General features: G+C 43.6%; 1 non-coding gene across 1 annotated transcript; it reads left to right on the plus strand.

Moving 5' to 3' along the window:
* The first annotated feature begins 18,240 nt into the window (after nucleotides 1–18,240).
* LOC117128712 lies at nucleotides 18,241–18,347 on the plus strand. Its single transcript, XR_004452106.1, has one exon. It is a non-coding gene; the product is annotated as a small nucleolar RNA R71 (small nucleolar RNA).
* Nucleotides 18,348–24,997: the final 6,650 nt, after the last annotated feature.

Raw genomic sequence — 24,997 nt, forward strand, 5'->3', positions numbered from 1 at the left:
TACTTAGGGATCGAATCCACAAGGAGTTAGGGAACAATTAAATCTAGTGTTTATTAATTCTAAGAGTTGTAAATGTTTAAATGAAATAGCAATAGTAACAAGCGAAGTAAATAGTAAATGTAACTTGGTTGGAAATGATATTAGATGCAGGGACACTATTCAGGTGTTGAAGATTATAATACCTATAGATGCCTAATTGTTGCATGCATGATATGTTAGAGCTCAACCGCTTAACTCAATGATCAGCTGTCGCATGTTTCACTGGTTAACAAGCTAGATCTCGTGTCTCAACGGTTAGTATGTTGACAACGAAAGAGTGTCGATCGATGGTCCTATTAGGACGTCGACCGATACACCTTTGCCTACGTCGACCGATAGTCAGTTGAGGACATTGATCGACGGGTTCTAGCCAGGCCTATGCGCGAGTATGATATGCCCTATTAAGATACTAAATTGGCGGTTAGCCCTCTCTAGCAGTCCTAATATGATAGATAGATGTCAGGATGGGATAACAAGGGTGCTTGAGTATGCAATCCTATGATCAAGTTCTAGTTAGCAAGGCTAAAACAAGCCATGAATACAAATCTATCATGAATATCACAACAAGGCAGATCTATAGTTTGGGGCTAATCCCACAAACCTATCTGAACCCTGGTTCTAATAAATGAACTACTCAGACATAGAAAAGCAATTCATGACAATGAAGAAATGGAAATTCATAGTATAGATGAAAAGAAATGAAAACAAGGAGTTCCAATCACAAGTGATCTTCTCTCCAAAACTCTCTCTTCTCTCTCAAAGTAAAACTGTAACAAAAACCTCTCTTGCCGTCAAAACACTTAGGCAGTATATAATTTACTAGGTTAAAAACTCGTCAGGGCATTTTCATAATTTGGCTTGGCCTTGGGCTTTAAGTCCGCTGGATCCAAAATGTCGTGTGTCCAATGTCTCGACATCGATCGATGGTACTTGTGTACATCGATCGATATTAATCTTCATCTGTCGAGGCATCTCTTGGTGTCGATCGACAGCACTGGATGCGCATCGATCGATTGTTCTTCCTCTCGTCGACCTCTACATGGTCAGCTCGGGTGAAATGTCCTTTAAGCTCCAAAATGCTCCAAAGTCATAGCTTTACTCCGAAATGCACCTGAACCTGAAAACATACCTAGAAGAGTAGAAAACATGGATATATATTTAGAAAAATACCTATATACCATGGATGAAAACGGGTCAAATCCAAGGTATATCAGCGATTTCCACCTGGTTCTTTCCGATTTAAAGTCCGCGACTTGGCGCCGGCTTATATGACTTGTATGGAACGAACCGAGCACTCTCCAGAGACCGTCTGGTGTGCTGACCAAAATTTCAGATTTCTTGTATAGCGCGCTATGGTATCCTCGTCAGATGTAAGAGAACCTTAACTTTTACGAAAGGTTAGACTACGAGTTCTTTTTTTAGAACGTTTTGGGTTTGTCCGTCGAGGCCAATCGACGGGCAATTTGTTTTTTTTTTAGAGTCGCGGACGGACCGTGTGTTTGGATAATATCTCTCGAAAATATTTACGACGTCTCGCTCTTTCCGAAAGGTATATCCTTTGTAGTGAGAAAGTTACGATCTTCGTTTTTAGAGAAGATGTATTCGGTCTTGCTTGACCATTGATACGCAGTGATTGTTGTTAAGTTAGTTCCCATCCAAGGACTGCTTGAAAGGTATGCGTGTTTGGAGACCCTTGTCTTGGGTGTTTCTCAGGTTAATCTCCTATTGTTGTGGCTTATTGCAAGTGAATCGGGAGACCGAAATAAAATGAGTTTTATTGGAAAAGTTTCGAAAATATCGAGTACATGTGTGGATACGATTATACGTACCCACTCCCCCCCCCCCTTTTTGGAGAGGGGGATAGCTGAACTTGTCAATACGACAAGCTGCCTACGTACCTCTTTCGAGGATCAAGCCATCTTGTAGTTCTGCTTTGTTCTTGCGGGCGTTCCTACTCGTTGGATAGGGCCGTTTCTGTTACTTCGGCCGTTGAAGCTTTAGTTAAATCGGTGGCCGTTTCGTGCGTCGGGTTTTCCGCAGGTAGGGCGATGGACTCTGGGATCGCGTCGCTGTCCGGAGCCGTTGCCTGGGTGAGTGATTCTGAATCGCTCTTTGTGGAACCTTCGGGAGTACTCTGAGTTTTCTTGACTCGCTTCGGGCTAATCGCAGGGGTGTTTCGAGTTTGTCGTAGCTTATGCTCGGCCAAAAAGCAGAGCCTAGATTGTTTCTGGCATCCCCAGATTACTGCTGTTTCGTTTGGTGTTGGGAACTTGATGCTAAGGTGGTAAGTCGACGGTACCGCTTTCATTGCGTTGATCCATGGGGTTCCCATGATAACATTATAGATGGCCAGGTTATCGACTATGGCGAAGTTAATGATTTTCGTGACTTCCCTTGCCATGACCGGAAGTTTGATCGATCCGAGGGTCATTGATGTTGTGCCCGAAAAACCGGTCAGGGGTTTTGGTTCCGGGACGACTTCCAACGACATCGACCCTGTCGGATCCAATTCACCAGCCGGAGTAACCCAGGTTGGATTAATGGGAACCACAGATGCGGCCGAAACAACCCTGACGCAACGAATCCCCCCGATCAGGAGTTCGAGTCAATATCGATCTCCTCCGATCAACCAGACGACAATTTCGGAGCAAACTGGAGTTCGGGTTTGGAACCGTCCCGGAAACAGACCGATTTCACCAACTCATCTAGACCAAAACCAAGGGGAACTGACCGAACTCCGAGGAATGATGACATCCATCATCGATGAGATTCGAGGTCAAAGGACAACCAACCAAGCCCTTGCTAATAGGTTAGATCAAGCCGAAAAGGAACTCGCAGAATATCAAGCCACAAATGCTCGAGAAAGAAACCGAGCACCACTCGACCCATTGAGGGCAACATCCAACATACAAAGTACCGGATTGTTCGGTATTCCAGAAATCCCAAGCGCCCGATCCGGATGATACACGGGAGAGAATTCGAAACGGCCCCAACTGCAAGGCATCGCCCACCGAAGTTTAAGTTACAGTGGATTAGACGAAATCGAACTCCAACGACCACAGACCACCCCGATCCAATTCCATAACGGATCAACAGAAAGGCAAGGAGAGCTAAGGACGCGAGCTTCGCATTGAACCATTCCATCCCCGAAAATTAAATTCCATCTGCGACGAGGACCCTTCCATCAGGCAGGGATCGATAACCAAGCGGAACAAACCCGAAGACACGACCCTCAAAGGGAAGATTTGGGGACTCCGAGTGAAAACGGAACCTTCCAGATTATATTGAAAAGAACGATGCCGAGCTCAAGAAAATACATGCGATCATGCTTATGGCAACGAGCTCCGCCCCGGACATCGATATGGTCATCGACAAAACAAGAAGGACCCGTTTACAAACAGAATCGCCAGCGTAAGACTACATCACATGGGAAAATTAAAATTCCTCGAGTACGCCGGAAGCACAGACCCAAAAGCCCATGTGCGAGCCTTTCATCTAGCGATATCGAGAGCGCACCTCACTTAAGACGAAAAAGAAGCTGGGTACTGCTGTTTCTTCGCCGAAAATCTCACTGGAGCCGCACTAGAATCTTTCGCCAGACTAGAAGAAAATTCTATCGACAACTTCATCCAGTTGGTATCAACATTCCTGAAAAAAATACTCAGTCTTCATAGAGACCAAAGTTACCGAAGCAGACCTTTGGAACCTCAAACAAGCACCTTTCGAACCATTAAGAGCGTACATAAACAAGTTCCGAGAGATCAAGGCCAAAATTTTGCACCCAAACGAAGCCGTCGCCTTAGCAGCATTAAAGAATGGAGTTTGGTTCTCATCCAAATTTAGGGAAGAACTGGCGGTTCGAACACGTATCTCACTGGATGACGCCTTACAGAGAGCCTCGTACTTCGCCAGCCACGAGGAGGAACTCGCAGCATTAAAGGAACAATACAGTGCAAACAAGAATAATGCAATCAAAAATCCGGCGACCCCCAAAGAACCAACCACCAAGGGACAACACTCCTACTCAATAAATAACTGGCTGCAGAAATCATCGACATACGACCTCAGCAAATATTGCACCTTCCTTGACCGCAAGGGCCACTCAACCGAGGAATGTCGGGCTGCACTTCGTAATCAAAACGAAAATAAGAAAACTAACGAAGAAGCAGGAGAAAAAGAGGAACCACTAACTCCGAAATCTAACCAAAAAACCAAGGTCCCAACGAACAAAAGAGGTAGGGAGATCGAGCAGGAATCACCAAGCTCTCCACCTCCGGCTCCGAAGAAAAGGGTCGACATTATTTCATGGGGGCAGAACAGCAAAGCAACCGATGAAATCAAGAGCCAAACCGAAGGAAAAATCCGTTTCGAGATCGCGGTAGCAATCCGCACACTAGAAAAAACCGACGAGGACACCCCTCCTTCCCAGGTCATGAAGTAACACCAAAACACAAGACCTCCTAGCATGAGATTTTTCAACTTCAAGCGAAAGCATTAAAATGAACAAAATTCACGAGCTCTTGGAGAAACCGATTCAGAAGAAAGTCATAATGCAGACCATCAATCGCAATCTGTCTGGAGGGCAGAGACATTACCAACCAGCACCGATTAAGAGATGGAACTTCCCGGCCCATAACGAGGGTATGAAAAGGATCGATTTCATTTATGGAGGCTCGAAGTTCAGCCACTCAGTTAACTCAATCAAAGCATACCAGAGAAGAGCTGAGAACAATGTAGGAATTAGAGAGCCCTTAACAGGTCCTGACCACGAAATCACCTTCAACAAAAACGAAACCGCAGACCTCGATAAACCACACGACGATGCTCTCGTGATTCGAATCGACGTTGGTAGCTGCGAACTATCCCGAGTAATGATCGAAACCGGAAGCTCGGCCGACGTCCTCTTCTACGAAGCATTTAAGAAAATGGGATTCACCAAAGCACTCCTAAAACAAGAGCGAACACCTCTCATTGGCTTCGCAGGAGAGACCACCTACTCTCTCAGATCAATCGAACACGCGGTGACCGCCGGAGAAGTCAGAAAAACCGTAGAATTCATCGTGATAGACCGTCCAGCCCCATTCAATGCAATCCTTGGTAGACCTTGGCTATACAGCATGAAAACATTTCCTTCGACATACCATCAATGCCTGAATTTCCCAACGGCAAAAGGAGTCGAAACCATCAGAGGAAGCCAGAAGAACTTCAGGACATGCTACCTCGCAAGCTTTAAGGACATCGAACAACAACCTTAATCACAACCAAAGCTAACAAACAGTCGTAACTACGTACACGAATAATCGAACAACCAACCCTGTCCTCAGGGAAAGAATCGAACCACGTTATGACTTGATCCCTCAACGAGGGTACGTAGGCAACTCACGACACGAGTTCAGTCTCCTCCCACCAACAGAATTCAAAGTAAACACACCGCAACACCCGTGGAACAGCAGCTCGATAATTTCAAAGACTGTTTTCTTTCTCTAATTTGTAACGAAACAGAATCCAACACCTTACCAAATACAATCCTTAGACGTTCGAGCACAACAAATTTCCCATATCAGGAAATCGCATAAGATTCACAGTTGACCAAAAACCAGGACCCTGATCAAGTCCTCAGTCGCGGCCAACTCCGCCAACAAGTGCGACAAAACTAATAAACAAAATCTTTTGTTTCATCAAAACTGTCGATAAGAATATTTACAAAAATCGACACATGCCCCCCCCCCCAAAGGGTCGGCCTCGCACGAAACATAAAGTGGCGACAAACAAGTCGGGACCTACGATCCCTTCTTTGTTAAAATAAAAGAAATATTAATAAAGCAACAGAAGCAAAAAAAACAAAAAAAAATCTCCAAAAATCTATTCTTCGATGCCAAATTCACCGTCTTCAAACCGGTCATCCGAGCACTTCCCCGCACCATCCGCTGTAGAAGGAACCTTAGCAAAGAAATCTTCGGGCAGATCCTCCAAAATATGGGGCAGGTCGAGCTTCCCAATAGAGAAATCCGAGGTCGCCAAAACATCAACTTCAGATCCGAGCTCGACCTCCATTGCTTGAAGCTGCAACAACTCATCCGAAGCCAATAGATTGTTGTTCATAATCTCTTTCAAGAGATCTATGTTGGCCACAACCTCCCAAAGACGAGCCTTACTATATGCCGCCGCCTTCTTTTGTTCTCATTTTTCCTTCAGAGAAACCAACACTTCCAGATAGCTGTCCGCCATAACCTTCTTGGCATCATATATTGCACGGCGGCGATCATCAGCAAACGTGTTGGCAGAAGATTCAACCTCCGCCTCCAGAACGGAAATTCGCTCAAGGGCCGATCTCCTTTCGTTGCTCACAACCCGCAGACGAGCTTCGAGCGTAGCAGCCTGATTACCCAGCTTTTCGGCGACAGCCAGTTGGGTGGCATGGCACGCTCCCGATCTTGAGCCATCTTAAGACCGAGCTTCAGCTTACGAACAACCTTCTTTATTTCGTTAAGTTCGTCAGAACGCGGAACGTCCTGTAGGCGTTTTTCTAAAGTCTCCGTGAACTCATTGTTAGCTTCCATAGCCTGAAACACGGCAGATCAACAAAGATAAAACGAACCAACGATTCGACAAAGATCATGTTTCAAAAAGAATAACCTTAGCATAGGCCACGGCCATCGTTACATAGGCTTCACGCTCCGTCATATTACGCAGAGAAGGAAGCGGACATCCAGCAAGCTTGAAATGCCTCCCCAAATGAGCAACAATGTCTGGATCCTCAGTAATGGGGCAGTCCTTGGAATGCGAGAACTGCCAATGAAACGGCTTGGCAACAACCGTATCATTTCGGACAACAAGACGACGATCCGAACCATTCGTCTTAGCTTTCTTTGTAGGACGATCACGCCCCTCTGAACCCGTTGGGCTACTCGATTTGACGCGAGTAACAGATGCCTCACCTTCGGAATCTTTTGTCCCTTGGGACAAGGACCGTGGAAGTCGAGTCTCCTCACGCAGAACCTCTGTGAGAGCGTCGCTCACATCTCCGGATCAAATGCGTTCCGCATTGGCAACACCAGTTCGAGTTTGCACCCTGTCAGAATCACGAGAGTTAGATCTTCTCGAAGTCATGATTTCTAGCAAGTAAAAAGGAGACTGAACGAAATATTACGATAAATTCCCCAATGAAGCTAAAGGCTTTATAAAGGCGCAATATCTCAACAGCACGAATGAAAGAATCTCGAAAGATAAGGAAACTGGGATATTCTGAAATTATATACTTATCCGTCAAAAACAAAATTCAAAGTATCGAGATCAAAGATCAGCGAATATCCAAAGACATTAAACAAAAAAAGCTAACTAGAAACGGAATCATCGGGGACAGACGACCCCCCAACTTGATCCATGGAATCATCTGAGATTTGAGGAAGATCGAGCTCAGAGATCGATTAATCAGGCACAGCAGCCGACGCGAGAAGATTCACGCAATTTCTTTCCATTTCCTTCAAACGAGCAAGTTCCGCATCCACAGTCAAGCCTCCATCCTTGAGCTCGGTCAAGAGATCGATATTCGCAACCACCTCCTGTAGCTGAATATCAGCAGATATTTCATTCTTCTTGCTCGCCCACCTATCTTTCAAGGATTCAAGGACCTCCCGATACTTGGCCGCAGTGTCGCGACGAGCAATACGGGAAGCTCGGCAAACATCCCGATCCCTCTCAACCTCGAGCGCCGCAATTCTTTCCCGTTTAGTGACCATCCGAGATTCGAGAACCTTATTTTCCAGATGAACTCTCTTCCAGTCTTCAGTCAAAGCTTCGATCTTCTCAGCATCCTTCTTCCCTTCTCGCTTGTTGGCTTAAAGCTCTTTTGAAAGCCTCTTGATCTCAGAGCCAATGCTTTCGTTCTCCTTATCATTCCTGGAAGCCGCGACATGATCCCCCATCATCACGACATATTCATTAAAAGCCTCCATAACCTAAAAAGAAATCGAGATAAGCAAATGATGCAAAGTGATTTCTCGAAAAAAGGTAAACAAGAAACGAACCTTAGAGCTCGCCACAGCAACCTTGGCATAGGCCTCCATCTCAACTGACGAAGTGAGAGACAGAAGACGGCAACCCGCGGACCTCATACGACCAGCGAGGGAAATCAGATCGCTCTGAACCGCAAATGAAGAACCATCTCCCCCAGGGATAAACCTAGGACGAGATGGCCGGGCAAAGACTCCTCCGATGATCGACGTCGTTTACGAGTCATCACCACAGTCTCCTCATCCATACCATAACTCAACGATCAGGAGGCTGACTTTCTTCTGGAACATCGTCATTGTCGGAATCATGGATCGAGATTAAAGGAGGCTTTCCTGAAGCTCGACTCCTCGACGCAGACCCAGAAATTCGGAACAACGACCTCCTCACGAGCTGTCTATTCAACCGATCCGAAGACTTGTCCTGAGCAGAAGAGGCCCCTGCAACCTCCCGGGAATGCCCAGTCTTGTCCTCCGACTTCTCAATTAAAGGAGCTTTGCCAGTCCCTACTGGCAAGGCAAAAACAGTCTGAATCCGAGTCTGGTCAAAAGTGAACCAATTCTAGCGACCTCTCCGAAGGATTCTCATCATACCACGGATCTCATCCGACATCGAGGAATTTCCAGCAGGAACTACATTCAATAAAATAAAACAAAAATTTTTGTCTTCAATCCCAAAAACACAAAATGCATAGGCGAGATAGAAACTAACCGATATTCTCAGCCCAACGCCAAGAGAGCCGGGAGAAATCGAAGTCACCCATAGATGCTCGATCCATCCGGAAAACGAAGAATTGTTCGCGCCACTTCTCGTCTCGATAAGGAATATCTTCTATGACGTGGCGACCTGGACGCGGAGAAACAAGGAAAGTCCAAGGGGTCTGATTGTTCCCTTTCACCAGAACGAACTGACGAAACTCGCTAAGACCAAAATCGAGACCCTCCTCCCTAGCCTTAACCAAAAACGCAACAAGATGCCTGAAGAAATTCAGGAGAAGCTGAGAGAGGGATAACCCAAGCTCCGCCAAAATCCCAAGTATCGGCTCCAGAATCGGGAAGATAAGACCGCAAGAATGGAAAAAGGAAAGTTAGGCTCCGTAGTAGCCCTCTCTCACGGTTTCAGGGGTCTCACCCGTTCTTTCCAAATCAAGAACAACGGAACGATCGACCCCATGAAACTTGTGAAGGTTCTCGAGATCGTCCGCAGTAGTAGTTGGACAAGGAAAATTGAAAGACGAACACATCTCGATCTCGTATAGAAAGATTTTAGAGCAAGGGAGAAAGAGATCTGAGCTAGGAAACAGAGATAACGCTGAAAGAAAGCCTCCTACGTATATATAAGCCTCCCTAACGGCTCTATCATCGCTATCGAGAATGGCAATTATAACCTAGTCTATGCCTTAGCGGCGACTAAAGTAGCCGTTACCGATTAAAATAATAATAAAAGAAAGCGCGCCAACAAACGTTTCTTTCGAAAACAGTCATTAAAACCGAACCCGAATGATGTTAACCGTAAAATCCAGACCAAAGGATAACCGCCCCTTTTCGTTTTCGATCAAATAAAAAAAAGGGCTGGGGGGCAAATGTTAGACCCAATTTTGGTCAAAATTGAAATGGGCCCCGATCGTAGACATGGGCCAAGACATGCCGAAGTCCACAACCAGAATTGTGCTCGAAGAAGGAGCCACAGAGGTCGCAATGATCGTGCAACAAGAAACGGAGATCTCGGAGTCGACTTGCTATAAAAGAAGGAGAAGAAACAAGGAGGAGGACACGTTGAAAACCCTAGACATAGCCTTACATTCATATCAATCTTATTGTCTTCCCACTTTTAGATTCCTTCTTGATCAAACTTGTGTGTTTCATTCAATCTAGTTCGACTCATTGTATTCGATCTCAGTTATCAATAAAGGTTTTTTTCACCTACTGGAAACTATTTAACATCGTTGTGTTCTAAAGATATTGTTCCCACATCATTTATCTTCCCTAGATCAACCCCGATCACTATCAAATACTTTGTGTGGAATTTAGGTTCTACACTGGGTACAGAAGAAATAAGTTTCACGAAAAAGGAGCAGGAAAAGGTTCTCACCCCACATCATGACGCCTGGTCATATCGCTCACTCTAGCGAATTGCCTGGTGAAAAGGATACTGGTAGATAATGGAAGCTCTGGCAACATAATCTTCCAGACCGCATACAAGAATTTGGGGCTAGAGGAAAGCGCTCTAACTCGGAGGATAACCCCACTCATAGGGTTCAGCGGAGAAGTCAAGCAAACCGCCGGAGAGGTGACCCTCCCGGTATAAGCTGAAGGGATCAATATGTCAACCAAGTTCCTTGTCGTACACTGCGACTCGTCCTACAATATGATCCTGGGACGGCCATGGATTCATGGCATGGGAGCCGTCTCTTCGACCCTTCACCAAATTGTGAAACTCCCTACACCCTGGGGAATAAGGGCGATCAGAGGGGATCAGGAGTATTCTCGCTCCTGCTATCAAACTACCCTGAAGGGAAATACCAAGGTTTTATAGCAATTACAGAGCAAGCCTCCGGCTCATCACACCGAGGAACCGGAGGTAGAGAAATGGACGACGTGCCATTAACCGAAGGAGATCATACCCGACATCTAGAAATCAGTTCTAAGCTGACCAAAGGTCTAAGGAGGAAGTTAATAGACTTCCTTAGGTCTAACTCCGACTGCTTCGCTTGGTCCCACGAAGATATGCCTGGGATCGATCCAGAGATCATCATGCTCAAGCTGCAGGTGGATCCTCTACAACAACCCGTCAGACAAAAGAGGAGGAAGTTTGCTCCCGAAAGGGACGCAATCATCAACAACAAAGTCAAAAGCCTGCTCGACGCAGGGTTCATTCGCGAGGTGCAATATCCGGAATGGCTAGTGATACCACTCAAATTACCCTAAGGAGTGTTACTCTCATCAAAAGAGGTTCAGATGTAGTACTTAGGGATCGAATCCACAAGGAGCTAGGGAACAATTAAATCTTGTGTTTATTAATTCTAAAGGTTGTAAATGTTTAAATGAAATAGCAATAGTAACAAGCGAGTAAATAATAAATGTAACTTGGTTGGAAATGATATTAGATGCAGGGCCACTATTCAGGTGTTAGAGAATATAATACCTATAGATGCCTAACTGTTGCATGCATGATATATTAGAGCTCATTCGCTTAACTCAGTGATCAGCTGTCGCATGTACCACTTATTAACAGACTAGATCTCGTGTCTCAACGGTTAGTATGCAGACAACGAGAGAGTGTCGATCGATGGTCTATTAAGACGTCGACCGATACACCTTTTCCAACGTCGATCGATAGTCAGTTGAGGACATCGATCGACGGGTTCTAGCCAGGCCTATGCGCGAGTATGAAATGCCCTACTAAGATGCTAAATTGGCGGTTAGCCCTCTCTAGCAGTCCTAATATGATAGATAGATGTCAGGATGGGATAACAAGGGTGCTAGAGTATGCAATCCTATGATCAAGTTCTAGTTTGTAAGGCTAAAACAAGCAATGAATACAAATCTATCATGAATATCACAACAAGGCAGATCTATAGTTTGGGGCTAATCCCACAAACCTATCTGAACCATGGATCTAACAGTTGAACTACTCAGACATAGCAAAGCAATTCATAACAATAAAGGAATAGAAACTCATAGTATAGATGAAAAGAAATGGAAACAAGGAGTTCCAATCACAAGTAATCTTCTCTCCCCAATGAAAATTGTAACAAAACTAGGTCTAGAAAAAGCTTTCCTGCCGTCAAAACACTTAGGCAGTATATATTCTACTAGGTTAAAAACTCGTCAGGGCATTTTGGTAATTTGGCTTGGCCTTGGTTTTTAAGTCTGCTGAATCCAAAATGTCGCGTCTGGTGTCTCGACATCGATCGATGGTACTTGTGTACATTGATCGATATTAATCTTCATCAGTCGAGGCATTTCCTGATATCGATCGTCAGCACTGATGCGCATCGATCGATTGTTCTTCCTCTCGTCGACCTCTAAGTGGTCAGCTCGGGTGAAATGTCCTTTAAGCTCCAAAATTCTCCAAAATCATAGCTTTACTCCGAAATGCACCTGAACCTGAAAACATACATGGAAGAGTAGAAAACATATATATATATATAGTAAAATACTTATATACCATGGATAAAAATAGGTCAAATCCAAGGTATATCAACTCCCCTAGACTTACCATTTTGCTTGTCCTCAAGCAAAACATACAGGCAGTCTCTCTGAAAGAGGTTTGAAAATATTGGGGACTTAAGATTTTAAAGCATAGAAATCTTTCCTCAACAATTTTGCAACCACATTTAAAAACTCCTAATCACAAAAGCACACTATTCAATATCCTAGCTTAGCAACCATTTCTAACATAACACAACTCATCAATTCACGTCTGACATCCCCTCTACTGATTTTATTTCTTAGCATAAATATAAAGTGAATCCTTTACCTTGGGAGTATCGTTCACATGATGCAAGGATTTCAGACAGGTATCTGGAGCTGCAGGTAAAAGTTAGTTCCTAGTTTCTCTCTCTCTAAATTTCTCTCTTGAGTCAAAGTCTGCTTCCATTGCAGGATCAGTGACCAAGATTGGACAGGCTTCCATGAATCAAAACTTAATGGTGGTTGCCACCAAGTTCTGTTTACTTCTTTTTGACCTACATCCAAGAGTTCTTTACGAAAGCGAGCCTTGAAGATTGCCGCCTCCAAGTCCCGTTTCGAACTCTTGTATTTGAGTCTTTATGAATCAAGCCTTAATGGTTTTAGCCACCAAGTCCTATTCAGACTCATCCTAATTAAACAATAGATCTTATTTATTTACTTTTTTTTTGAATAATACTTACTAACTAATCTAGGGTCGAAATTTAGAGAGAGAAAATGTGATAAATAATCTAAACCAGGCGTTACCTTCCAGACCTGTCTGAAGAATCTGATCCCATGTATACCAAGCCCCAAGACAAGAGGTTATGTCAGGTTTAGTGTTGGAAATCAGCTTTGGTTACTTCATACGGTTCAAGGCAAGTGTGTAGGTGATAGGTTGATCCGCTTTAGCATCTTTAGTGCTATCTGCAATCAGTAAATATAAAATGGTGCTAAAGATTGGTTATATATTCATGTGTAAATCAATAAAAGATTATAGTCCTTATTTTCAATAGCTAAGCATAATTTATTAAAATTCCTTTTTACATAAGAATAAAATAAATTATATCAGTAAATCTCCCCCCAGACTTAAATTACACTGTCCCAGTGTAACTCAGCCGGAGTTCTGATGAATAGTTCATGATGTACGAAATGTAACAAGTAAGGAAGATACATCTGACCGGATTAGATATCGATCGATGTGAAAGTGTTACATCGATCGTCGTGTGGTTGTCTATGTCGAGCGATTTCGACATCTCGTCGTCGGTCGATATTCAGGTCCTCCTACTTGGGTCTCCTAAATCTGAAAGAAATAAAACGAAAGTAAATAAATGCTAGCTAATAAAACCAAAATAAAATACCTAATATTGGGTTGCCTCCCACTCAGCGCTTGGTTATAGTCATTTAGCTTGACTGTGGTAGTGATTGGCTAATGGGTGGAGAAACAGCTGCTTGTTGGAAAGCAAGCATCCACGTCATCTCTGCGCATTCTGGACCAAGATGCAATGAAACTTCTTGTGGCCTCATCATTTCTTGTCCATTTGTCATCCATCTTCTCAAGTACATTGGAGATGTTCTGTAGCCTTTGTTGAACGTTGTCAATGCTGACCTTGTGCCAGCCTAAGTTGTCATAGGCGTATGCTGAAAGTTCTGTCAGTTCCTTTTGCATTGACTCTACTGTCTTGTGTATCAGCCGCTCGCCGATTGGTGTAGACTCGGCGTCGATCGATGCGATTATGTGTTCGTTGGTCGATTTCGCTCGTGTCCTGTCGATCGATGCTGATATCTGGTGTTGAGCTGCGAGTTGCCTCTGAATGGCTTTGACTTCTTTCTGTAGCCATTATGCGTGGCTGTCTAGTCCACTGATTTTGTTGTCGAATGGAAAGTAGATGTCATCGCAGCGTTTGTCAAGTCGTTCCTCCATGGTGTCTAGAGCAGTGTAGATCTTGGATGTGATCTTGTCAACCTCTGCTGCTGTGTAAGGAAGTAACTCCACAGGTTTCTTGCCATCGATCCAAGGTCCTCGTAGCCTGTCGATCGATGCTGATTTTGCCTGCAAAAGCCTTTGATTAGTAATGTTCTCAATATCCTTTTGGGCATGAAGTAATTCACTAGACAATCTGTTTAAATATGTCATGACTGGTGATATAAAGCGGTCATGCATATCCTCGTAAGTCCTCAGCCTCTCATTCATGGCTGAGACTTTAGCGTCGAGCAATGTGAAGGTACACATGTCGATCGATGTGGCTGGTTGTTGGTCCTTATTGCGAATGGTGTCCAGATCTTGCTGTAGTAGCTCGATTTTAGTGCTTAGCCAGTCCACGTTGTTGTTGAGAGGGCAATAAACGTCGTTTATCCTCGTGTCGATGTATGAGACTTCCCATTCATCCCTTTGTTGTGTTGAACATTGCGGTTCTGCAGGGATCTGAGCTGTAGGAAGACTGACGTCTATTGATGTTGCATGTGGTGCGTTGATCGATGTCGAGGTCGTAGCTTCCTTCTCAAGTTGCTGACGTAAACTCTCAATTTCTGTTCTCATTTCTGCCATACTTCTGAAAAGCTCATTGTAGCCTCTATCCAAAGGCTGATGTGTATCTTCTACCAATGTTTTGAGCTCCTCTCCCAGTTTCTCCTGAGCTCCACAAATACCAAACACCATCTCATCGATTTCATCTTTGGTGTAGAGTTCTGGTGCCAGTCTTGTGAGTGTGAAGGAAGTGGCATGTTCTGGAAGACAGATGTGTCTCTCTTCAAAAAGAGATGCTCTTTCCAGTAATTTTCTGATGTCGTCCTTTGTGACAGGTATCATCTCACCAGCTACGCCTCGTGCGTGTCCACACTCATCTCTGTAGACTCCATACTCGTCCCTTTGTTCCCAAGTGAACATTCTGGCTCCGTACATGTCAAAAGCGCGGTTCCCACATTCATACCGTCTGTCGATCGACGTCGATTCATCTCTATCGATCGACGTTGGTGTTACCCTGTCGATCGATGTCTCCAATGTACCGTCGATTGATGCTTGCCCATTTGGTTGGCGTGATAGATCTGGATTGATCTCTGTTGTGGCGACTCCTACGTGGTTGTTAGGATCTGTTTGAATGACGTCTGGAGTGCCACGTTGCTGTGAGAATAGGTTGTCGGGTCCATTGGCTACTTGAAGGATGTCTACTATGTCCTCTCTAGACACTTGTAAAATCCTTCCATCCATTGCACGTGCGTTTCCATCTGGGTCCCTGAAAATACTAAATTCATGAGGTGTTAGAAAACCGTAATCAATGTTTACATTTTCATTTAATTTAGAAATAGAAAGATTAGGGTTTAGAGTAGTATCGATCGATGTAGATACAGTTGCATCGATCGATGGCAGAGTAATTTCTGCAGAACTTGTGTTCTTGAGATGATTCCTCTTCATGGATTTTTCTGTTGATGTAGAAGGAAGAGTGTTCATCTTTTTGCTTGTGTGTTTGCTCTGATGTGTGTAGGTGGTTTCGGGGGTGCAAAACGATTTATATAGGTATCTATAAACCTAGTTGGGGAGGGAATATTCTCCTGCTCCTGAATTTTCGTTGCGGCGCGAATATCGATCGATGTTCCATTACGTGTGTCGATCGATGTGAGCGGTTGTTTTGCTGGACGAGGGTGGGTATCGACCGATGTGGAGTGCACAGCATCGAACTATGTTGGAAACGTGTTTGTGAACTTAGGTGTTTCAAGTCTTTCATCCTGCAAAGACATTTCTATTGCACGTTCTTTCCAATAATCCTCATCGTGTTCCTCTGTATGTCCCTCACTAGGTGAAGTAATTACAGTGTCAACTGCAAAACTTTCATGGAAACCACTGTCTGCCCAACTGCCTATGGAATAATCATCATGTCCTCTCTTGCTTGGAGGTTGGAAGGTAAAGTGTTGGTAACAATGATTAGCTGAAGCGAAATGGTCAACTGGGTGCATTACGTCGAGTGACGTGTTGTTGCGGTCATCGGTCACCGTTGACTCATTGGAATCGATCGATGGAAAGGTTGGGGTGTCGATCGATTCCGAGTACTCTGTTTTGTACTCCGATTCATACTCTGCTCCACAATGGCATGCGCCAATGAAGCCAAGTTCTTTCCCGTAATCCACAGAATTAATGACCTTTCTCTTAGGTCGGATGGGGTCGTAGTGGATGTTTGGGTCTATGAGCGTTAGACACAATTTGTTTTTGTTCATGTCACATACGGCTCCTACTGTAGCTAGGAAAGATCGTCCAAGCAGAAGTGAAGAGTTCCAGTTAAGCTCGATGTCTAGGACATGAAAATCTACAGGGACAAGGGCATTACCAATCTGTACCTCCAGATCTCTTATGATTCCTCTTGATCGTTTCTCTGAAAGATCCACGAAGGTGAAAGATTCCGTTGTAGGTTTGATGGTCAAACCAAGCTGGTCTGCAATGATCCTAGGGAGGATACTAACTGATGCTCCTGGGTCACACATTGAATGGGGAAATTCAACACCCTTGACTACGCATGGTATTGCAAACTTCCCAGGATCACTCTTCTTCGTCAATGTGATCCTGTGTTTCATCTACTCTCTGACTTGATGAAACAATCTCCTAATGTCCTCCTCAGTTACCTTTGTTTCTCTGAAGAACATTCACAACCGGTGTGTGAAGTAAGCATCATCAAAAGGTTTTTCGATTGGGATTCTGAGGACTCTTTTAGTGAAACCATCCATCTCCTTATCGTTAGCTTCCTGCTTAAGGTTTTTAGGAATCTTCTCCTTTCTTTTCCTTAACCTTCTCCCTCCAGCTTCTTGTTCTTCTTGAACTGATTCAGGTGAACTATTTAAAGGGTTGGGTTTTGGTTCGGGTGGGTTAGCTAATGGGTTTTGTGGTGGTCTGAGTGCGTTGGTGTAATCATTATCTATTGAGGGTAACCGCACTCGGTATGTCATAGGTGCCTGTCGATTGATGGGAGGTGTGTTGTGATTATCGACGTCGGACTCACTCTGTCGATCGATGGTTGGCTCAACCGATCGATCGATTTTATCATAGAAAGGAGAGGGTGGGTGAGGATGCTTAGCTGCGAATTCTTCATGAGTTAGAATTCGAACCGAATTGCACTCAGTCGATTTGGCAGACGACGTCGATCGATGACTGGAGTAATCCGTCCATCGATCTTCATCATGGTCTGTCGATCGATGCGAGTTCATCGACATCGGTCGACACCATTGGGATCCGCCGAGACTCATGGAGCTTTCGATTTTGAAGTCTCCTTCCTCAAGCTTTTCATTTCTCACCACTTGCCAGAAATCATCATCTATGATGGCATTTACGTGGTGTTTCCCTTTGTCGGCTCCTGCCTCTCTAGCGAAAGCTTCTTGCCTCTTTATAGTCTCGCCCGTCTGAATTACTTGGGTTTCAAGTTTTCTCACCTGAGTCCCTAAGGTCTCGATTTTGGTGTTCAGATTGTTGTAGGCGGAGTCTATTTTACTGTTGAAATCCACGGTGATTTGTTGTTGTCCCAACAGTACTCGATCAAGCATTTCTTCGATCTTGCTTTCCTGAGTCTGGGGTGGTGGATTTTGGTTGTAAGAGTTCGAGTAGACTTTGTTGTTGTTGAAGGGTTTTTGAAATTGTAAACTTTGGTTACTTCTTTGGCCATTTCCAAAGAAGTTTCTGTTTCCGCCCTGGTTTGCAAATTTCTGGAATCCGGTACCTCCGATGTAGTTCACATTTTCTTCTCCTTCCGTATCTGCTACTACTCCTTCAGCTGAACAGACTTGCTTCTTAAGAAGCTCGTGCACCACATCTAACTTAGCTCTTACTTCGTCCATCTGTTCCTTCCCGATAGAGGCTACAGACTTCGTCCGTTCAAAGTCAGTGTTTTTGGTGCTGCTGCTGTTAGCAAGGTTTTCGATAAGTCTCACAGCTTCTAACATATTCCGAGTAGTGAAGTTTCCTTCACTCGCCGTATCAAGGGCTATTTGATACTGTAAGGCGAGACCTCGGAAGAAAGTGCTTAGCAGCTGCACTTCGTTAAATCTGTGGTGTGGACAGTCTCGCTGGAAGAACCTAAATCTAATCCACGCATCTTTGAAAGACTCTCCAACCTTCTGCGAGAATGTGGAAATTTTGTTCCGAAGTTCTTCAGCGCGCGCCTCATCGAAGAAGTTTCGTAAGAAAGCATTCTTGATATCGCTCCAGGATGTTAAAGATCCTGTGGGTTGCTGCCTAAGCCAGTGCATCGCTTCTCCATTCAGCGTGTATCTGAAGAGCTTGCACAGCAGGTAATCTTTGGGGACTCCTTCCATCCGAATAGCAGTGATTAGATCCTCGAACCGTTCCAAATGGTCCATAGGATGCTCGTGCGGTAACCCAGAGTAGGGTATCTGCGACACGAGAGTGTAGTATTGAGGCTTCAGCTCGAAATTCTGCTTCTGGATCTCCGGAAGTCGAGTAGCTTATCTGTTGGAATAGTACTCATCTGGGGGATTGTAGTCGGCCAGTGGTTTCGATCGAGCGTCCTCGTCTACAGGTTGAGCAGCTCCTGTAGCATCAGCATCAGGGATTATAGTTCCCTGAGCATCTATTTTCAGACATGTTGCATTACGCAGATGACCGGCCTGGTCATACAGGTTTCCGTTCTCGTCCTGAGTTAGAATAATAATGTTTACCATTTTTGACGACACGGTATCGATCGACGTACGCGGTGTAGTATCGATCGTTGTCGAACGATCAGGATCGATCGACGATGATGGTCTGGTGTCGGTCGACGGTTGGTTGTGCGTATCGATAGACGGTGAAGTTGTTGCGTCGAGCGATGTGGAACGTTGACCTCTACGGATGGTGCATTCCAAATGAGCAGGATCGTCTGAGAACAGCAAGTCTTTCTCCTTGTTTCTTCTGGTACCGCTGGGCATGCACCTGAAAAGACAAGAAAAAGATTATTAGAAAGGGGGTAGAAAAAAGAATAAGAATCAATAAAACTAAATCTAATGGCGATCAAAGCTCCCCGGCAACGGTACTAAATTTGATACCACTCAAATTACCCTAACGAGTGTTACTCTCATCAAAAGAGATTCAGATGTAGTACCTATAGATGCCTAACTGTTGCATGCATGATATATTAGAGCTCATTCGCTTGACTCAGTGATCAGCTGTCGCATGTACCACTGGTTAATAGACTAGATCTCGTGTCTCAACGGTTAGTATGCAGACAACGAGAGAGTGTCGATCGATGGTCTATTAAGACATCGACCGATACACCTTTGCCAACGTCGATCGATAGTCAGTTGAGGACATCGATCGACGGGTTCTAGCCAGGCCTATGCGCGAGTATGAAATGCCCTACTAAGATGCTAAATTGGCGATTAGCCCTGTCTAGCAGTCCTAATATGATAGATAGATGTCAGGATGGGATAACAAGGGTGCTTGAGTATGCAATCCTATGATCAAGTTCTAGTTAGCAAGGCTAAAACAAGCAATGAATACAAATCTATCATGAATATCACAACAAGGCAGATCTATAGTTTGGGGCTAATCCCACAAACCTATCTGAACCCTGGATCTAACAGTTGAACTACTCAGACATAGCAAAGCAATTCATAACAATAAAGGAATAGAAACTCATAGTATAGATGAAAAGAAATGAAAACAAGGAGTTCCAATCACAAGTGATCTTCTCTCCCCAATGAAACTTGTAAGAAAACTAGGTCTAGAAAAAGCTCTCCTGCTGTCAAAACACTTAGGCAGTATATATTCTACTAGGCTAAAAACTCGTCAGGGCGTTTTGGTAATTTGGCTTGGCCTTGGTTTTTAAGTCTGCTGAATCCAAAATGTCGCGTCTGGTGTCTCGACATCGATCGATGGTACTTGTGTACATCGATCGATATTAATCTTCATCTGTCGAGGCATTTCCTGATATCGATCGTCAGCACTGATGTGCATAGATCGATTGTTCTTCCTCTCGTCGACCTCTAAGTGGTCAGCTCGGGTGAAATGTCCTTTAAGCTCCAAAATGCTCCAAAATCATAGCTTTACTCCGAAATGCACCTGAACCTTAAAACATACCTAGAAGAGTAGAAAACATAGATATATATATAGTAAAATACTTATATACCATGGATAAAAATGGGTCAAATCCAAGGTATATCAGCTAGCCAACGTTGTCATAGTCAAGAAAAAGAACGGGAAGTGGAGAGTATGCATAGACTTCATGGACCTCAACAAGTCATGTCCAAAGGACCCCTTCCCTCTACCTCATATCGACAAGCTGGTCGACGCCACCGCGGGGCATCAGCTGATGAGCTTCATGGACGTTTTTCTCCGGCTATAATTAAATACTTATCCATCCAGAAGACCAGGAGAAACCATCCTTCATGACGTCCAGACGGATCTATTGCTACAAGGTTATGCCCTTTGGCTTGAAAAACGCGGGATCAACCTACCAGCGAGTGGTGAAAATGATGTTTGCAGAGCAGATAGGGCGAACCATGGAGGTCTACATCGATGACATGCTGGTCAAGTCCCTAGAGGCTGAAGACCACATATCCCACCTGCAACAAGCCTTCTCCACTCTCAGGAAGCACAACATGAAACTCAAACAGCCAAATTCTCATTCCAGGTCAGATCCGGCAAGTTCCTCGGGTACATTGTAACCCACCGGGGCATTGAGGCCAACCCAGAGCTAATCAGAGCCATTCATTTGATCCCTTCCCTGAAGAACGTCAAGGCGGTTCAAAGGCTAACAGGAAGAATGGCGGCATTGAATAGATTCATCTCTAGAATCTCCGAAAAATCTCATGCCTTCTTTGGAACCCTCAAAAACCCCAAAGGACTTCCAGTGGACGGAAGAGTGTGAATCCGCTCTCCATGAGCTTAAGGAGTATCTCACCACTCCTCCTCTCCTATCCAAGCCACTGCTCGACGAGGTCATGCTGTTGTATCTAGCAGTCTCGAAGCACGCCATAAGCGCCGTCCTAATACGCGAGGAGGGAAGCAAGCAGCTACCAATCTACTATGTAAATAAGGCTCTCCTGGATGCGGAAACCCGCTACAGCCATCTGGAGAAGCTGGCCCTAGCCCTGATAGTCACGCTCGTAAGCTGCGACCCTACTTCCAGGCCCACCCAATTGTGGTTGTCACCTCCTTCCCTATAAAGTTGGTTCTCCACAAACCCGAAGTCTCCGGACGCCTAGCTAAATGGGCTGTGGAACTAGGGGAGTACGACGTAATCTTTCGACCAGCCACATCTATAAAGTCACAGGTCCTAGCAGACTTTGTGGCCAAGTTCTACCCGACCTTGCTCCCGGCTCTTGAACAAGAAGTATGCCTCTGAAGCGAAACCAAGGAAGAGGGAGAATGGGTCATGCACGTTGATGGATCAAGCAACGTCAGAGGAGCTAGAGTGGGAATAGTGCTTACCTCGCTGACAAGAAACACGGCCTCAAGAGCCGTGAGATGCAACTAATCTACAACCCTAGTGAGTACTTTATAAACCCGCGCGCAAAGCTTGCTAGAAAGGTGTCGATCAATATTTCAATAGAATAATCGATCGACGTCGTGAAAGGTGTTTCGATCGATATTCCTCTAAAATCATCGATCGACACTTTCTAATTGATCAAAAATCGATTGTTGAGATCATTAGATATAGTCAATAGACGAATCTAGAAAGCGAATGCTGATCGATTTGTTCTTATAAGTGTTGAGCTCTTTAATATCTTGCATACAACAATTAGTCTCTGTATCATTATAATCCTGATTACCTGAATAGAAACCCTAGATCTAGAAACCATCCTTCCATCAAACAACTCTAAGTCCCATAAGAACAACTACCTTGTTCGCCCATCCAAGTATACTATATTTACAGCTTTATAATCTATTAGCCTAGCTTAACCATATAACTATTAGATATTTTGTGTGCCCTAGTCCCTGGGAATTCGATCCCTCAGTGCTACAACTCGACCTCTTATTTGAGAGAGTATAAATCACTCCTTAAGGTAATTTGAGTGATATCACCAGACACTTATAACAGAGCAGAGATTGATGACATGGTACATGTGACCTATAAAGCCTAGGAGATTTCACTGGATGACTCCTACAGGAGGCTTGATGATGTCTACTACCCGATCAACAACAGCATTGACAAACTAATTGTACGCATGGATGAGCTGAAAGAGGAGATAGACGTGATTCGGAAACAAAATGCGATCCGATCAGAAGCATCGATCAACGGTTACACACAACCATCGATCGATAATAGTCATGCATCTTTACGAGGAAGGCTGGTAACAGTGAAGCTATTAGAAGACAAGCTTGATGAGATTAAATTTTCTCAAGACTTGATGAAGGAGGATTTTTCCCAGAGATTTGAGGACGTCGAGAAAACAACTCATGCCAGACTTAGAATGCAGCAAGGCTGTATTGGAAACCTTCAGTACAGGATGCATGTCAATGAGGTTGATAAGGAGATACTGAAAAACCAGTGGACCAGAGGAGATGAAGCCATAAGAGGCTTCGTTGGTACCTGGTTTCATATGAGCAAAGAAGATGTAGCACTTGTTTTTCAGCAAGTAGTCAGTCCCCTCCATACTAGTCAACCAACCTTCAAAAGTCAAGCTAAATGACTATAACAAAACGCTTAGTGGGAGACAACCCACTATTAGGTAAGTTTTACATAGTTTTATTTTGAATTTATTACTGATTTTTGCATTTAATTTATTGCAGGTCAAAAAAAAACAAATTAAAAGATATCCGAGGAGACGATTGCTCAGCCTATGGACCGATGAGAAAAGGTCGACATCGATCGACAGTACCACACCAGCAACGATCAACGGACACTTAATTGTGTCGATCGACATCAACATCGGCGGCCAGGTATATCGTTTTTCCTTGTTAAATTGTGTACTTATGATTTATGTTATCACCAAACTTCGACTAGATATACACTGGGGACAGTGTATTTAAGTCCGGGAGGAGGCTTACTAATATTTAGTTTATTTATGAGTTTTATAAAAAAAATTCAAAAAGTTTTTTATTGAGTCAAGAAATGGACAATGAACTTTTTCAATTTCACTTAATATCTAACAACTCTCTAGCACCACTCTTAGATTTATTAACTGCATAGTGTATTAGAGATACTAAAGTGGATCACCTGCCAAATCTCCATACTTGCTGAGAATGTTTGAAGGAACCAAAGCTGACCTCAAACCTAACTGAGCTTAATCTGCTTTTCTTGGGGCTTGGTATACATTAGATCGGATTCCTCCTGCAAGTCTGGAAGGTAAAAAGCTTTGTGTTTCTGATTCCCTTCTCTCTCTCTCTTCGGCATTCATAAGAATAAAAGATTGAAATTATTTCCTACAGTTTAGAGGGGTAGGAGTGTCTCATGTGACCCCATTATTCCACTATAATGGAATGATCACACATCGTTGGAAGCGAGGGATAGGAGTGTCTCCTGTTACCTCCATTATTCGCCTACACTTTGCCAAGAAATAAAAAAAAAGAGAAAAAAAAAGAAAGAAAAATCGAAAAGAAGATGAATAAGATGGACTGTATCAGCATCATTGTTCATTGGAATTGATATTCAGGAAGAGAAAAAGAGGGAAGAAATGGATCAGATAAGACTACATGTATGTTCAGAAACTTGCTTGATTAAGAGTCCATGTGTCTTTTGATCGATACTCCCAAGGTAAAGCCTACACTTTTATATATGTAATAAAAGAGGTCAGTAGATGGGTTAGTTAGACATTATTAGCTAAGTTGCTGGTTAGATGGATTTGGTTGCTAAGCTATGATATGGTATATAGAATACCTCTAAAGTTCGAATTGATTTGATGTGACTTGCAACATTGTAGACGTGATGATGGTGAGTTCTTAAATTATGTGAGTCTCTGCCGTTTTCAAACCTCTTTCATAAAGACTACTCTTTGTTTTGCTTGAGGACAAGCAAAAGGATAGTGTGGAGGAGTTGATATACCATAGATTTTACCTATTTTTAGCCATGGTATATAGGTATTTTAGGAACTATAAATTATGTTTTGGAGTCTTTTTAGCATATTTACAGGTTCAGGAGTGTTTTGGAGGAAAGTGGTTATTTTGGTACATTTTGGAGATAAAATAAGAAGAAACCCATAGCTGACCATCAAACCAGTCCGAAGGTCGACAATCAGAGATAAATATCGATAGATGCACATCATGTGCCATCGATCGACAGCGAAGCGCACGAGACCCGTCTAGGTTTTCAGCCGACTTAAATCCCAGTCACAACACATTTATAGAAGTATCCCTAGCCTATTTTAACCTAATATTTATGTCCTCTTTAATTGTTCTAGGCAACACACGCTTTCATATTTTCTATTTTTTATTGCAAACAATACTTAGGGTTTTTAGTAGATTTGGAGAAAAGATCCAAGACTTCTTCAGAGATATGTATTGGAACTCCACTATTTCTAACTCTATTCTATTTATGCATTTTTCAGTTTATGTTTATGAATTGCTTTGCTATGTCTGAGTAATTCATCTGTTAGATTTAGGGTTCAAATAGGTTATGAGGGATTAACCCAAAATATAGAATTTCTAAGGTGATAAATATCATTCACAGAATTGTGATTAATGCTTGTGTTCTATAGTAGCTAACTAGAACCTTGAACTTAGTTAGGATTGCGGACAACTACAACGGTAGGTTTTGCACCAGGATTAATTCCTTTCAGCTAGTATTGCTAGAAACAAGCGAAAACTGATTTAGACAATATTACCGAACCTATCGATCAACTCGTTAAGGCATGTCTAAGTGAAC

Source organism: Brassica rapa, chromosome A09 (genome assembly GCF_000309985.2).
Source record: "Brassica rapa cultivar Chiifu-401-42 chromosome A09, CAAS_Brap_v3.01, whole genome shotgun sequence".
Taxonomy (NCBI): Eukaryota; Viridiplantae; Streptophyta; class Magnoliopsida; order Brassicales; family Brassicaceae; genus Brassica; species Brassica rapa.